The following is an 8,576-nucleotide window of genomic DNA, read 5'->3' on the forward strand; positions in this document are numbered from 1 at the left end:
TAAATTTTATTGTATAAGTCAAAATTGACAATGACAAGGGATTAAATTTGGTAACATTGACCCCTATTTTTGGCTTATCACTATTCTTCTTCTTCTTCTTCCTCTAATTCCCTCTTATTCTTCCCCTTCTTCCCCCCTTTTACTTATTCCCCCTCTTCATCTTTTTCCCCCTTTTCCCCTTCTTCCCCCCCTTTTACTTATTCCCCCTCTTCATCTTTTTCCCCCTTTTCCCCTTCTTCCTCAAATTCTCTCTTCTTCTTTTTCCAATTCTTCTTCCTCTTCCTATTCTTATTCTTCCTCTAATTATCTTTTTAAGTCGAATGCCTCTTGCGGCATGGCGGAGGATAGGCTCCTGTCTCAGTTGGTACATGCCAATTCCTGGCTTGGTCTGCCTTGCCATATTGAATTCCATTTCATTATGGAGTTCTTGTGCAGTTCTGATTGCTTTCTTTTTTGCGTTTCTTTGCAGCATTTTGAAGCCGCGGAGATTGGAACGCTGTCAAGGTGTCACAAGGTGCTTTTTTTGTTTTTCTTGTGTCGATCCGTGAGGGAAAGGTCGACAAGCATGGGACACTTCTTTGTCCAACAGCAACAAAGTAATTTCTCTGATGCCTCGATGCATGATTTCTGTTAATTGATTTTACATACCCACTTGATGCCATACTTTGTCTTTTTCTTCTTCTCTCCTCCTATTTCTTCTTCTCTTCTCTTCTTTCTTTTTCTTCTTCTTCTTCTCTCCTCTTTGTTACTCTTCTCTTCTCATCTATTTCCTCTTCTCATCTTCTCTTTCTTTTCCCTCTTCTCTGCTCATCTTTTTCCTCTTCTCTTTCTTTTTCCTCTTCTCTGCTCATCTTTTTCCTCTTCTCATCTTCTCTTTCTTTTCCCTCTTCTCTGCTCATCTTTTTCCTCTTCTCAACTTCTCTTTCTTATTTTTCATTTCTTTCTTTTTTTTCTGCTCTTTCTTTTTATTCTTTTCATCTTCTCTTTCTTTTTATTCTTATCATCTTCTCTTTTTTCTTCTTCTATTCTCCTACTCCTCTTTCTTATTCTCTTCTCTTCTTTCATTTTCTTCTTATCCTCTCCTCTTTGTTCCTCTTCTCTTCTCATCTTTTTCCTCTTCTCATCTTGTCTTTGTTTTCCCTCTTCTCTGCTCATTTTGTTCCTCTTCTCATCTTCTCTTTGTTTTCCCTCTTGTATGCTCATCTTGTTCCTCTTCTCATCTTCTCTTTCTTTTTTTCTTCTCTTTCTTTTTCTTTCTTCTCTTTCTTTTTCTTCTTATCCTCTCCTCTTTTTTCCTCTTCTATTCTCCTCGTCCTCTTTCTTATTCTCTTCTCTTCTTTCATTTTGTTCTTCTCCTCTCCTCTTTTTCTCTTCTCATCTTCTATTTCTTTTTTTTCTTCTCTTCTCCTCTTTTTTCCTCTTCTATTCTCCTCCTCTTTCATTTTCTTCTTCTCCTCTCCTCTTTTTCCTCTTCTCATCTTATTTTTCTTTTTTTTTCTTCTCTTCTCCTCCTCTTCCTCTTCTCTTCTCCTCCACCTCTTTCTTCTTCTCTTCTCCTCTTTTTCCCTCCTCTCCACTCCTCATTCTTTTATCCTCTTCTCTTCTTCCTCTATCTTCTTCTCTTCTCCACTTTTTCTTCTTCTCTTATCTTCTTTATTTTTCTTCTCCTCTTCTCCTCTTTTTCCCTCCTCTCCACTCCTCATTCTTTTATCCTCTTCTCTTCTATTCTTCTTCTATCTTCTTTTCTCTTCTTACTTTTTCTTCTTGTCTTCTCCTCCTTTTCTTCTTCTCTTATCTTCTTTCTTTTGCTTCTCCTCTTCTCCTCTTCTCCTCTTTTTCCCTCCTCTCCACTCCTCATTCTTTTATCCTCTTCTCTTCTCTTCTTCCTCAATCTTCTTCTCTTCTCTTCTTACGTTTTCTTCTTCTCTTCTCCTCTTTTTTCTTCTTGTCTTCTCCTCTTTTTTCCTCTTATGTTCTCCTCCTCTTTTTTCTTCTTCTCTTCTCCTCTTTTTTCCTCTTATGTTCTCCTCCTCTTTTTTCTTCTTCTCTTCTCCTCTTTTTTCCTCTTATGTTCTCCTCCTCTTTTTTCTTCTTCTCTTCTCCTCTTTTTTCCTCTTATTTTCTTCTCCTCCTTTTTCTTATTCTCTTCCCTTCTTTGTTTTTCTTCTTCTCCTCTCCTCTTTTCCCTCCCCTCTTCTCAAGTTTCTTTTTCTTCTGCTCTTCTCCTCTTATTCCTTTTCTTTTCTGCTATTTCTCTTTCTTCTTCTCCTCTCCTCTTTTTTCCTCTTCCATTCTCTTCCTCCTCTTTCTTATTCTTTTATCTTCTTTCATTTTCTTCTTCTCCTCTCCTCTTTTCCCTTTTCTCTGCTCATCTTTTTCCTCTTCTCATCTTCTCTTTATTTTTTTTATTCTCTTCTCCTCCTCTTCCTCTTCTCTTCTCCTCCTTCTCTTCTCCTCTTTTTTTTTGTCTCTTCTCCTATTTCTTTTTCTTCTCCTATTCTCCTCTTTTATCCGCTTATCTCCTCCTCCTCCTTTTTCTTATTCTCTTCTCCACTTTCTTTTTCTTCTTCTCCACTCATCTTTTCACTCCCCTCTTCTCATCTTTATTTTCTTCTTTTCCTTGTTCTCCTCTCCTCCTTTTTCTTCTTCGCTTCTCATCATCTTCTTTTTATCTTCCTCTACTTGTTTTTCTTCTTCTCCTCTCCTCTATTTCCTCTAATGTTTATTGTGTTATTGATTACTGTTTTGGTCTTTGTCTTCTCATTGTGCTTAGTCGTTTTTCCATTCCAGCTTACTCTTGTGTTTATCTTTGTTTTTCTGTGTATGAAGTTGCAATATTCTATTCCTTGTTTAGATTTTAAGCATATTGTATCATAATGCGTTCCTGTAATCTAGAATAACCAATCGTTGATAATCGACTTATGTTTCTCAGAAGAATGAACACATCTAGAGGTAATGCCCTGCCCCAAGATTGCTCTTGGGTAGGAGTCAACGATCATGAAGATACCAACATTGGAACATCTCGTGTCATACAGAGTCACCCACGATCAAACCTTCAGTCATCATAGAGTACTTCAAACATATTGGTGATGGGTACCATGCATGCTTATTGTGCCATGAGAAGAACCCTCACAGTAACAAAAAAATGATCAAGCGGCAAGCTGACAAGAGCACCAATGTATTTTGGAGACATTTCAAATCTTGTCATCCTGTTCATCATGCGGAGCTAAAGGGCATCTTCGACAAGGATTAGCCGCCTATAAGCGAGGCCATGGATGACCAACCACAGGGAGGCCCAAGCCGACGAGAACCTATAAAAGGACATAACCCTGATGAGACGAAGAATGTCATTGTGTGTTTCATATGCTTAACGGATTCCCCGTGGAGCATTGTTCAGAGTGTCGCATTCAAGGAGTTGTGGCGCTATGCGACACAGTTGGACTTGGACCCCCCAAGTGCGAAGGTCATGAAGCAGTGGACGATCAGAATGCATGGCCACATGGAGGAAGACTTGAAGAAGCTATGGATAGCGTCGAACGAGTGTCCCTCACCGTAGACACATGAACTGCAGAGAACGGTATTGGTCTTCTAGGCATCACCGTCCATTGGGTGGACGAGAAATGGGCGTACCATCCGAGGCGAGTACTTGCCATCCGAGAGATCGTTGGCAAGCACGACGGGGACACCATGGCATCCATCGTTCTCTAGGTCGTGGAAGAATTCTTCATGCAACCAAAGGTCATCATTCAACACCGAACTCGTCTTTAAAGTTAAACATGAGATCTTATACATGACCTGTGTTCATGCAGGTTTATGTTGTGACTACTGATAATGCCTCCGCGAATAAGAGGATGTTGTCAGTGATTGAAAAGAAGATAAAGAGCATCAACCCGACATCTAGCACCAAAAGACATGTCCCATGTGTTTCACACATATTTAACATTGTCGCCCAAGCGACAATTAAAAGCCTTGGCATTCCTTCGGCCCAAGTAGTAGATCCTGAAGAAGGCGATGTGGGCAGAACAGCTGAACATTTTGACATCGACGAGGACAACCTGCATGGAGATATATTCTCAGCGGCTGAAGACAATGACACACCACATCGTTTGTTATATTTGGGTTATGTAGTACCGAAGGTGCAGGCGCTAGTGCCCGGCATTCGGAGCTCTGCTCAATGACGAAAGGAGTACACGAAAGCATGTGAAGATGACCCTGAATTTGAAGATTCTAACATGGTCCTATTGGACTGTCTGACCTACTGAAACATCACATATGCTATGTTATCCGCTACCATGAAGAAACGTGATGTGATTGATGAAGTGTCAAAGAATTTTGGCAGAAAAGTGAAGTCGACGAAGATGTCAAAATATGAGTGGGAGTTCATGAAAGAATTCAATCACATCCTTGGGCGGTTCTATATATCTATTGATCATGTTTGTCGGATAGAGACGCCGGCCATATGATGTGTTATTTATCATCGACGGTCTCCTGCGCCACATGGAGGAGGTAGTCCAGGAAATAGAAGAGGGAACCTTCTTCTCCTGTGTTTGACGATTGCATGAAGGAGATCAATATAATATGGCGCAAGCGTGCAAGGCGATGCAACACAAGTTAGCGCAATATGCAGAACTCTTGTGGGTGAATGAAGCAATAACTACCACGACATTAATGGACCCATTCCACAAAGGGTACATGCTCCGTGGGGGCATCGGATAGTCAACTATCGCCTATATACAATCTTTATTACCACGTGACTCGCCGATGCATGCAATGGCTGGTCACTTGAAACGGATCACCCAAAAGATAGAGAGTTGGACTCTCAATTACAGAGCACTATGCGAAAAGTCCAATCTGCACCCGCGTTAGCGAGGTCAGCATTGGACGAGTTCAACCAATATCTAACAGAAGTTGTGCCTACCGAGGGAGTATTCACACCACTATCTTGGTGGGCCAGCACAGGGACAAAACACTTCCCCTTACTCGCCTCCATTACAAGGGAGCTATTGTCCGTCTGTGCAACAAGCACTCCTGCTAAACGCATGTTCTCTACAGGCCACTCTATTGTCACATACAAGAGAGCACGTTTATCACCAATAAGCATTGAAACACTCATCATAGTGAAGTGTTGGCTGCATGTGGACAATAAGCGATGGTACAATGATGTGGAGCTGGATTCAGATGGTGAGCGATGGTATAATGCATATTGCGCTAACTTGTGTTGCATCGCCTTGCACGCTTGCGCCATATTATATTGATCTCCTTCATGCAGTCGTCGAACACAGGAGAAGTTGTTTTGCTTATATAATATGCTGGATTCGGATGGTAAGCGATGGTATAATGCATATTGCGCTAACTTGTGTTACATCGCCTTGCACGCTTGCGCCATATTATATTGATCTCCTTCATGCAATCGTCGAACACAGGAGAAGTTGTTTTGCTTATATAATACGAAGATGGGGTAGTTGCATCACGTCGAGGTAGACATCCCTTACATTGCCGCTCATATAATACATATTTTAAATAAGCATCGTATTTTATTTGTTATCTTTCACTATGTAGGTGATGACCAAGTAAGTACAAACCATTGATGGAGGCATGGGAAAAGAAATTCTACAATAAAGGGCATATTTTGAGGGTGAAAGATTATAGAAGAAGCTTCTTTTGTTGCAAAATTATTGTGTTAAACTTCCTACCATTACATGTACTGAAGTATAGAAATTTTCCAAAATTTAGAAACATACATAGTGTGCATAATATAACACAAAAATCACATATCTTAAATTTTGTGCGTCATCAAATATTTATACGTTAATCATTATTCCGAGTGAATTCGGGTTTCATTTAATTTGTTTTGCTAATGTATGACTTTTACAGAATTCAAGACTTTTTATGAATTTTACAGCTAGTTAATAACAGTCTTGCAACCTCTACAAATATATCTTAGTTTCCGTTTAAATTAAGATATGAGATACTCAATCTATATAACATACTTTGTTTAACTTAATTAATAAGCACATTTCCATCCATTTAAAGAGCTTAAAGTATGGTCCTCATCATATATTTTTACGTTAATCATTATTCCAAGTGAATTCAGGTTTTATTTAATTTCTTTTGCTAATGTGTGACTTTTACGGAATTCAAGATTTTTATGAATTTTACAGCTAGTTAATAACAGTCTTGCGACCTCTACAAATATATCTTAGTTTCTGTTTAAATTAAGATATGAGATACTCAATCTATATAACATACTTTGTTTAACTCAACTAATAAGCACATTTCCATCCATTTAAAGAGCTTAAAGTATGGTCAGCATCATATATTTATAAGTTAATCATTATTCCAAGTGAATTCGGGTTTCATTTAATTTCTTTTGCTAATGTATGACTTTTACAGAATTCAAGAATTTTTATGACTTTTACAGCTAGTGAATATCAGTCTTGCAGCATCTGGAATTACATCTTAGTTTCAGTTTAAATTAATATATGATAAACTAAATCTCTATATCATAATGTTTTAATTAAACTAATTAGCACATTTTAAACCATTTAAGGAGCTTAAAATAGGTGTGTCATCAAGTACTTATACGTAAATCATTATTCCAAGTGATTTCAGGTTTTATTTAATTTGTTTTGTTAATGTATGACTTTCATGGAATTCATTGGTGCCAGGAATTACGGTAATTAAATTCTAATTAGAGTTCTAAAAATGAAATTCAGGTCAATATATCGTGGGGATGAATTACCAAATTTTCAAGATTTTTCTACAAATTTCTTGATTTTTTTGGGAATTTTTTTGTGGATAAGATGAGATCTTTACTAGAAACATGATATAATTAAAATAAAAATAGGCTTTTAGATTAATTTCTAAAGTCGAGGAAATTTTTTTAACTATTCCTTAGAAATATGCCCCTAAAAAACAACTCTCGGTTACACATTGCAGTAGTAAAAATCCTAATAAATTATTTATAAGGGCTTAAGGAATAATTTTGATTTTCCTCTATTTTTTCTAGTGAAATTTGGAGAACATTGAAGCGGTGGGGCATTTCTCCAATAATTTTAGGGGCCACATCCATATATACTTTTCTGAAGTTTAGAATTCCTCCATATGGGATTACAGGGGTCCGGAAAAAAAATATCTGGATATCAGATGCAGATATCCGAATATTGAAATCCCATCTCCGGTATCCGATATCCATCTCATCCTTACTCATCCGATATCCGTCATTGATATACATCTACACTATAAAGGACTGATATCGTCCAATATCCGATATTCGATATCAGACACCGTCTCATTTTTTCTGGATATCAGATATTGGTTGTCCGATACCAGATATCAGATAGATATCGGTTGGACAGTCCCTAATCTTGATAGAATAGCACTATCTAGCATCACTCATATGATGAGTATGGCCGTTCCCGTAGCCACTAAGGATAGATAGTGGGTGGTCTTTAGTAGAAAGAGTTCACTGAATTGATCCGTACAAATCCCTGAATGGTATTATACCAAACTGTCAATCAGGTTGATTCACATCATGGTTGTGTAAGTGGTCCGTAGACCTGAGACACCAAAGACGTCTTGTAGATGGATGGTTGTACTTTGACAATGGCCAACGAGTCTCTAATTGTGGGATTCTAAACGGTCTTAGTTTGGGTGCATCAAGAAGTTCACAAAGACGATTGAGTGGTCAAGATGGGATCACCCACCCTCGATATAAGAGGTGACAGCTCAAGGAAGACGATGAGATGAAGTCTTTGGCCAAGGCAGTGAAATATTGGAGAAGAGTTCTTCGATGATTTCTGAATGCATCAGTACTAACTCAGATGACCGATTAGGGTTTGACAGTTGACCATACCCTAAGTCGTCCAAGGAGCATCAAGTGGATGAGGGACTATACGTACACGGTAATCGATTATGAACATGTTTCATGAGTGAGTCAATACACATTCCTTTGTATCTTGTAGAGCACGAGGTGTAGCTTGGCACCCCACATGTTGGAGACTCAACCTATCGATTGGGTTAAATCAAATCAACGTTAATTAATCTATATGATGATATAGTTAATTAATTTGGAAGGCCAATAAAAGTTATTGGGCTTTTGGAGTCGTTAACTAGACAAATACATGGGCATAGAGGGTCACACGCAAATGGTTTTTTGGACGTCGAAAGGTATACTCAGGTTTTGGGGGTTTTATGATAAATACCCACTTAGTATAAATACCTGAAGGCCATGAATGAATTCACCCATGTAAAAATTATTCAAGAGCCTTCCCCTTCTTCTCCCTTCTCCCCTTGGCTCCTCTATATTCTCAATGGGGACAATGTTACGATGATGATATATGTTGAACAGAGCTTGTCAAGGTGAAGGAAGAGATTCAATGTGTCGAGGATCGTGTAATAATTCTAGAGGCTGCACACATGAGCAGATTGACTCGTCTTGCTTGAGGCTGATCTCCACATGGACAGTAATACGGAATTTGATATTCTTTAAATGGTGATTAAGGTGGCAGAAGTGATACTTATATGTTAAGAGATAGAGAGAATAGATAAGAGAGAAGACGGAAATGGAGAGGTAA

The 8,576-nt window shown here is 38.5% G+C and overlaps 1 long non-coding RNA gene across 2 annotated transcripts; it reads left to right on the plus strand.

Annotated features, from left to right (window-relative positions):
* The first annotated feature begins 220 nt into the window (after positions 1 to 220).
* Positions 221 to 5,772, plus strand: LOC144710308 (uncharacterized). Of its 2 annotated transcripts, none has more exons than XR_013583258.1 (4): positions 221 to 364; positions 470 to 596; positions 5,424 to 5,477; positions 5,560 to 5,772. It is a non-coding gene; the product is annotated as an uncharacterized LOC144710308 (long non-coding RNA). The 2 variants fall into 2 exon arrangements; XR_013583259.1 differs by having other exon boundaries at positions 229 to 386.
* The last annotated feature ends 2,804 nt before the right edge of the window (positions 5,773 to 8,576 follow it).

Source organism: Wolffia australiana, chromosome 12 (assembly GCF_029677425.1).
Source record: "Wolffia australiana isolate 7733 chromosome 12, ASM2967742v1".
Lineage (NCBI taxonomy): Eukaryota > Viridiplantae > Streptophyta > Magnoliopsida > Alismatales > Araceae > Wolffia > Wolffia australiana.